Source organism: Acomys russatus, chromosome 4 (assembly GCF_903995435.1).
Source record: "Acomys russatus chromosome 4, mAcoRus1.1, whole genome shotgun sequence".
Taxonomy (NCBI): Eukaryota; Metazoa; Chordata; class Mammalia; order Rodentia; family Muridae; genus Acomys; species Acomys russatus.
This window is the reverse complement of record NC_067140.1, coordinates 19,977,469-19,986,037: the sequence shown is the minus strand read 5'-3', so window position 1 is coordinate 19,986,037 and position 8,569 is coordinate 19,977,469.

Sequence of the window (8,569 nt, the reverse complement as noted above, 5' to 3'; positions counted from 1 at the left end):
TCTTTGAGATGACTGACTTTGTGCCTGACCATGACCGGTGCTGAAAGACCAAGCCCCCTTCCTTTCTGCAAAACAGGAGTCACGTGGCCCTTCCTCTGCCATCGTTGCTCCTAAGTCACTTTAATGTGAATCTTGGCCATCATTCCATTGCAGCTCTTTCTATTCCAGTCCACTTCTCCAAGCAATATGGAGGGATGACGCGACCACAAAGCCATCGCCACAAGCCATTACCACTGAGACTTACTAAATCCACGATACTGTATAGCAAGCCCATATCTAAATTTTTCTCATCTTCAAAAAAATCTTTTAATTGTATTTAGAAAAAGTGTGTGTATGTATGTGTGTGAGTGTGTGTGTGTGTGTGTGTGTGAGAGAGAGAGAGAGAGAGAGAGAGAGAGAGAGAGAGAGAGAGAGAGAGAGAGAGCATGCCTGCATGATTGCATTGGAGAACAACTTGCCAGAGTCATCTTTTTTCCGTGTGAGTTCCCAGGATTGAACTCATGTCTCTGGGCTTGGTGGCAAGCACCTTTACCTTTTTAGCCATCTCACTGGCCCCTTTCTCTGCTATCTCTTGAACTCAAAGTCTTATTGCTCTAAATAGCCTATTTGGCAAAATAAGCAAGTTGGCAGCTTTGTGTTGTTTTCACAAAACAGAAAGAACGTGGAGAAAAGGGGAACCTATCTTACATTTTGAAATCCAGGATTATAGATTCTGAGCCCCAGAACAGAATTATAGATGCTGGGCCCCCAGAACCTGTGGCCTCACCTCACAGGTGCACTGGCTCTCAAGGCCTTCGATAATAACTTATGGTAGCTAAAGAAGCTTGCCTTCCAGCTCAGGTCTCAGGTAGAACCTGGAAAGCCATATGCATAAGTGTGCCCTGTATGCCTGGCACTGAGCAAGCCTATCACACAGAAGCTGGATGCTAAGTTTGCTTATCAACAAGTGCCTACGGAGCACCTATGATAGCCTAGTACTGCTATGGATTAAACAAAGGACTAATCATGTGAGATTCTTGACTCTGTCACTGGGGAGATGGCTCAGTGAAAAAAGTGATCTGAGTTCAAATCCCCAGCACCCATGTAAAATGTGATGGAGCATGACCGCAGTCCCCTTGGGGAAGCAGAGGTGGGAGCCCACTGGCTGCTCAGCCTAACCCAGTCTGGGAGCTCCAGGCTCAGTGGAGATCAACTTGACACTTACCTCTGCTCTCTGCAGACATGTAATGTGTGTACACACACGCACACATGCGCACATACACAAACACCCCAACATTCACACACTCAAAGATCCTTGATTCTATAGAACTTAGATGTTGGTGGAAACACAGAGAAAACAATCAATTAGCTGTGTGACAGGCAGTGACACAAAGCAGGGAAAGTGGTTGAAACGGGTGATGGTGGAACAGAGCTTGGATGAAGTCAGGGAGTGAGCCTGGTGGCTTGGAGGAGCTTCCAGGCAGGGCTTGTTGCATGCTGAAACTCTGTAGTGGAAGAAAAAGTGCCAGTTCAAGGAAAAGGGGAGGTCTCTGGTGGCGGGAGGGAACACACGAAGGGAGGGAGCTGGTAACGATGTCATAAAGTCAGCCGGGGAGACAGGGGCAGACCATCTGGAGTGGACTAACAGCCGCCCTCTCATAGAGTCGGGCGGTCTTCACCAACATTACTCAGTTCTGCCATCACAGAAGGAAACTTTGCCATAGGTAATATGTAAATGGCGGGCATTACCGAAATGAACCTCACTTGTGGCAGCAGGTGAGACTTGGCTCAGCCTTCTTCTGTCCTGTGCTCCAGGGTTTTATAAGACCTGGTGATTCGCCTGGCTTTAATTAGAAGCACAGTTGGAAGCTACTTGAGGGTTTTGAGCAGGAGAACAGTATAATTTAATTTACTTTTAAATGATGACCATGCCTGATCTTCACGCACTATAGAAAGGCAAGCTCAGAGGCCCGAAGACAAACAGCACACAGGAAGCTGCGGTGGTTCATTTCCATCGACAACCCTCATGGGAACTTAGAATCATATGAGAGGTGGGTCTATTTGGGTTTCCAGAAATGTTTAATTGAGGCGGGTTTGATTCAATGAGTGACACCATAATGAGTAAAGAAGGGAAAGTGAGCTGAGCATCAGATGCTTCTGTTTCCTGACCCTGGGTGCATTGTCAGCAGCTGTTAGAGATGTGAGCATCACCTTCTGAGATGACGTAGAGTGACAGCAGAGTTCATCAAAACAGAAACTGGGAGTAGTGTCCCCAACTTGTGCTTCCAGTACCAGAGAGACAGGGACAGGCCCACCCTCGGTGCTTGCTGGCCCACCAGCCCAGTCTACTCAGCAAGCTCTAGAGCAGTGAGAAATCTTGTCTCGTGTAACAAGGTTAAGGGCATCTGAGGAGTGTTCCCCACACAGACACAGTGTGCCCAAGCACACACGGAAACACAGCACTGTATTTGGTGAGTGTGAGCCAACAGCATCTTAATGTACACAGTAAAACATCTGATTTTTTAAGACTCCTCTCTTGCCTAGAGAGTATCTTCCTGACATTGGAGAGAAAGTGGAAGCTTTAAGGGGCTCACTGGAAGAGTCCTGTCTTCGCTGTCTTGTTTCAGCCCTTCTGCCCCATTTCCAGAGTGATTTTTTTTCACGACACCATGTATAGTGATAGTAGAAAAGCCATGAACACCCAGCTCCACCCTCTCATCCTCTCTATTTCCCAGCCAGTGACCCCATTCTATAACCTTTTCTAAGTGCCACCCACCTTCTGTCAACTCCTTTTCCTTTGTTTGGTTTTTTTTTCTTTTTTAATTCACATTTTAGCTGGAAATGACTTTTCATTCCCTAACAGCTCTTTGGCATTTTTAGCTAAGTTAAGGGTTTTCCTTAAACTTTAATGCGTTTCATCAGAAGAATAAAGTAAAGCAGTCCTGCCAGCTTTTATGAATAATTAGTGACTCAGAAAAAAGCCTCGGAGTTAGTGGGAAATTCACTGTAAGGTGATGAAGTGATAAAAATACACCACAGTATATACTTTGATGCACTTTAAAGAATTCATCACAGACTAATAATATACTATGTCAAGAGAACCCATCAGACTGACAGGAAAATTGTTTTTCAGGAAACAAAGTTGGTATGGCATTTATAGCAACCCCTCAAGAGGTTTGCAGCACAAAAAAAAGGGGAAATTTAATTCTATTACTTCCCTGTGCCAAATAAGTAACCAAGCCTAAAAAATGTGGGTTGGCGTGCGCACGCGCGCACGCACATACACACACACATACATAACATACCCAGACATACATGCACACACACATACACAGAAACACATGTACACACACATGCATGTACACACACATTCACAGAAACACATGCACATACATGTACTCACAATCATACACACACACACACACACACACTCCTTCAGAAAGTGGGACACATTTTCTTTCACTCTAACATAAAGAGAAGTGAGTCATTTTTCTGGTCACTCTTACTGTTTCCTACGAAAGTTTGATTTTGAATAGAGTCACACTAAATGCCAGGGTGGAAAATAGTGGAGGCCCCTTTGCAAGCTATTTATGTGATATGCTGTTGTGAGAATTTCAGGCATAGGTAGGGGAAGGAGAGAGGTGGGGAATCTAGGCAATGCCTTTCCCTTCCCTTCCTCAGGCCACTGACAAATCAATGTTCTATTTTGTGAAGGAGTTCCCTCTGGAGAAACAGTGGGTTTGTGTGGCTCCCTTACAGAGCATGGGTGACAGTTACAGTCGTGGGTGACCCTGAAGCTCCCACACTGGAAAGTCTACACCAAGCATGGATGGTGGCTTCTACAGCCAGCATGGATGGTGGTGGCTTCTACAGCCAGCGTGGATGATGGTGGCTTCTACAGCCAGTGAGGATGGTGGTGGCTTCTACAGCCAGAGTGGATGATGGTGGCTTCTACAGCCAGCGGGGATGATGCCTTCCCCATGGCTGCCTATGTCATCCCCTTCATCTAGTCACCCTCAGGATATCTACCTTTAGCTCCTGAGACCTAAATGCCACGTGCGACTTGGGCAAATTTGAGAGGAATGGCTGGATATTGGGTCAGGGTCCCCTTACCCTCCCACCTGCTTCTTCTCTGAGGGAACATGACAGTCCATGGACCCAGCTATGATGATAGTCTTCAAGTGGACACAGCTGATGGATGGAGAGGGTGGCAGTTTGGATCCAAGGACGTTCTGTACAGCACATGCTCACCTCTCCAACTCCTCCTCCTGCTCAGCCACCTGTCAGGTCTGCATTGCTTCCCTTCCATTCATCCTTAAGATGTTTTCTATGTAGGCAGCTGTAAAGCAGACCCTGCAAAATGTAAAGTCAGCCTGGCGAGGTAGCTCGGAAGGTAACACCCTTCTTACACAAGTGTGAGGACTCCAGACAGCATCTATATGCCAAGCAGACATGGCGGCCTCCTCTCCAGCACAGGAGGCAGAGACAAGGGATGCCAGAAGAAAGATAGATCAGACCAACTGGTGCGGTCAAACGAGAGCTTCTGCTCCCACGTAAGGTGAACTAACCATGAACCATGATCCCGGAAATCATTCAAGGCCAACCTTGGGCCTCTACAGGTACACACGTGCACACTACAGACACGTGTTCATATATACACACACACACACACACATACATACATATGCGTGAAAAAAATAATTTAAAATTAATCAGAGCTCACTAGGTGAATTGACAGCTGCTTCTTTTTCTATTCCTAGAACATAACAGGAGTCTCCAAACGTAGAAAATCTTTTATAGATGAAGTTGATACCAAGCTTATAGGGTTTTTCCCTCAAATATAGAGAAATATGAACTAGCTTTGTTATATAGAGACAGAAAAAAAAAATACCAATTTAGTTTTGAAAATAAAAGTACCTGTGCAGGGGGGAAAAACCTATTTTATCCCCACAATGCTTGCCTTATAGGCTAGAATCCCTCTGTTTGCTCACAGAGTCCCCTTAGCAAAGACACCTGACTCACGTACAGTGTGGCTCTCCTTTCTTCTTGTTCCTCTCCCTCGTGTCATCCTCATCCCCTTAAGGGCTGAACTTGGTTGGCATCGTGCTTTTAGTCAGCAGCCCGTGGAGGAGGGGATGGATGCCACTTTTTGAGATTAGGTGACAAAAGCCAGTAGCTTCCATATTTCTCTCTCTCTCTCTCTCTCTCTCTCTCTCTCTCTCTCTCTCTCTCTCTCTCTCTCTCTCCCCTCCCTCCTCCCCCCTCTCCCCTGCTCCTCCCTCTCCCTCTCTCTATGCTATGCCATAGGATAGACCAGCATCAAGTGCTATGTTCACGAGCCAGTGTGAGTCTTCTGAGACCTGACAATGGCCATAACAATGATCTCTGTCTGGGGTCCACACTGTTCACCTAGAGGCAGGGGTAGCCCCACCCCGTAGGACACCCTGGTCACCATCTTGTAAGACACTGAACTGAGCAGAGCAGCTCAGCTCTTCCGGGACACTGACCTGTGGGCCTGCCAACCTTTCTTTTCCTGGCTGCTAAACTGCATGGGGATTTGTCTGGCAGCCTAGTTAACTGATGCAGGAAGTCACTGAATCCCTGCTGGGCATCTGAGTTGTGTCTACTGTACAGAGGCTCCAATTGCAAATAGTAGAAAGCTTAAGCATAGATGTTCCTATTCACTCAAGTTCGCAATGTGGTTGAATGTTGCTAAGGTATTTTGTTTTGTTTTGTTTTTTCTTGTTGTTGTTGTTGTTTTCTTTTTGAGACAGGATTTCTCTGTGTGGCCTTGGCTGTCCTGGAATCACTTTGTAGACCAGGCTGGCCTTGAACTCGTGAACCTGCCTCTGCCCCGTGTGTGCTGGGATTAAAGGCCTGCGCCACCACCACCCTGCTAAGGTATTCATTTTTATTGGATGCCAAGAACTGATCTCATTGTTGAGACAAAAACAAGGAAAAGGGAAAGCTGTAAAGACACTTTAAAGTTTAAACAACAACAACAACAAAAAAGCTACAATTAGAAAGCCTATATTTCTGCAAAAAGCATATTCCCAAGAAAAGTAGTCAACTCTTACACACACGTGTGTGTGTGTGTATGGTAAAATTGTAGATGTCATGTAAGAAAGCAGACTATATCTAAATGTTATATATATATATATATATATATATATACACACACACACACACACACACATGTGTGATTGTGTGTGTGTGTATGTGCATGTGTGCGCATGCGTGCATGCTACAGCTGGCATATAGAGGTCAGAAGACAACTTGTTGGAGTCAGCTGACTGACTCCTTCCATACTGTGGGTGTCAGGGTTGGAACTCGGGTCATCAGGTTTGGCAGCAAGCCCCTTTACATCTCAAGACATCTTTCTGGCCCTAGATTACACATAATGACCAAAAGAGAATAGTCAAAATTATACCAAACTCACACATTTTCTCTCTGAAATGGACTGCTGGACAAATGTGTGCCTGTTCCAGGTTCCATTACTCTGTAGTGAACAGTCTCTGCCTCTCACTGACTTCCTGTCACTAGAACTTCCTGTTCTGGTGTGTGTTGAGTGTGGAACAGAGCTCATGACCCAGGTTTAAGCAAGCAGACCACCCCAGCTCCTTAACATGCAACAGACATGTAGATAAGTGAAACAAGCTGGTCCAGTCAGAATGAGTCTCTAGTTTCTCCGGGGGGGGGGGGGTGTTCAGTTGTTTCACATGCTTGCACCTGAATTGATGAGAAGATGGAGCCACCAAAGCCATCTCTCTATGATGACAGAAGAACATGAAAGAAGTCAGTGGGTTCTGATGCTTGTTGTTGAGAAATAAAGCCAGCAAAGCTGCCACCAGAACTGAATAAGGCCTCTCTGGGGCCCTGCCTCCAGCCTAAGGCATGGCTAGTTATCCGTGCCAGTAAAATTCCTTCTGAGCTCGGCCAGTACAGGGAGAAAATTCTGCCTGGTTGTTTGCTTAGATCACACTCAATAGAAAGCATCTTCCAGGCATCTTTAAGACCAGCCGTTCCACCAGTCGGATTATAGCAGGAGCTGCTGTTGGCAGCCAATGCAGAGATGCCATAGCATCACCTAAAATAACAACGACTTTAACAGCAGCCAGGCATCATGCACCACTGTGCACTGGGCTCCGTTGGGCACCAAGTAGATGAAATCTCATTGCTTTGCTTTTTTCCCCCCTCTGGACTTAGGGGAGTAGTTATAAGACAAATTCTAGAACTCAATATTCAAGATTTGAGTAGTTTTTCTACCAATGAGATTTTCAAGGACATCTTTTATTTATGTATTTATTTATTTTTACGTGTGTGAACATTCTGTCTTCACGTGTCTGTGCACCAAATGTGTGCCTGCTGCCGGCAGAGGCCAGAAGAGTACATCAGATCACCTGTAGGTGGAGTTGCAGATTACTCTGGGCTGCCATGTGGATGCTGGGAACCAAACCCAGTTCTCTGTAAGAGCAACAAGTGTTTTTAGCCACTGATCCATCTCTCTAGCCCCCTACCAATGTGATCTTACTTAGACTCTCTGTGCTTCAATTTCCCTGTCAAATGGGATGATGCTTCTGCCCTCAAATTGTGAAGATAAAATCCAGATATGGTGTCATACACCTGTAATCCCAGAATTGAGCAAGAGTTTGGGAGGATTGGGAGTTCAAGGTCACCCCCCTGGTTACATAGGAAGTTTAAAGGCTACTCTGAACTATAAGACACCCCGACTGCCCCCCTCAGAGGAAAGGATGTGGCTTGGGGACGTAGTCAGTAAAGTGCTTGCAAGTGACCTGAGTTTGTATCCCAACCACCCACCTAAAAAACCGGACACAGTGCCTGCAATCCCAGGACTGGGAAGCTGGAGGCAGAATCCCTGGAGCTCAATGGTCCACTAACTGGGTGCCTCTGCCTTAAAAGTTCCCACAAAGATACAATCAAGGCATCTCATCAGAAGGGTCTCATTCGGCTCATCTCATTATTAGCAGGGTGACTAGATCGAGGGTCCCACTTTCTTCATGACAGGCAGTTAGCCTCTCTCAGTTCCTTGTCACACACACACACACACACACACACACACACACACACACACACACACACACACACCCCAGCTAGCTTCCTCAGAGTAAGCGTGCAAGAGGAAAAGGGCAGACCGTGGAGAGTCAGGTGAGAAGCTTGGCTACCACAGGTATGGGGTTAAAGTTGGCTCTTTTTTATTCTTGACTCACAGCGTCAGCCACGGTGGACCTCAGTTCTCCTTCCGCTAAAACTTTGTATTATATTATATAAAAGCTCCCAGTCGGGCGTGGTGGCGCACACCTTCAATTCCAGCACTCTGGAGGCAGAGGCAGGTGGATCACTGCAAGTTTGAGGCCAGCCTGGTCTACAGAGTGATTCCAGGACAGCCAAGGCTACACAGAGAAACGCTGTCTTGCGGGGGGGGGGGGGTAAAAAAAAAAAAGGGCTCCAAGGTCCCTCTCGGCCCCAGTATGAGTCTAAGGGATGCCAAACATTTGGAGAGCACACCTGGATGCCACTCTGCATTCCAAGGGGATTTACATGGGCTCTTCTCCACCTGCTTTTGTTAGTG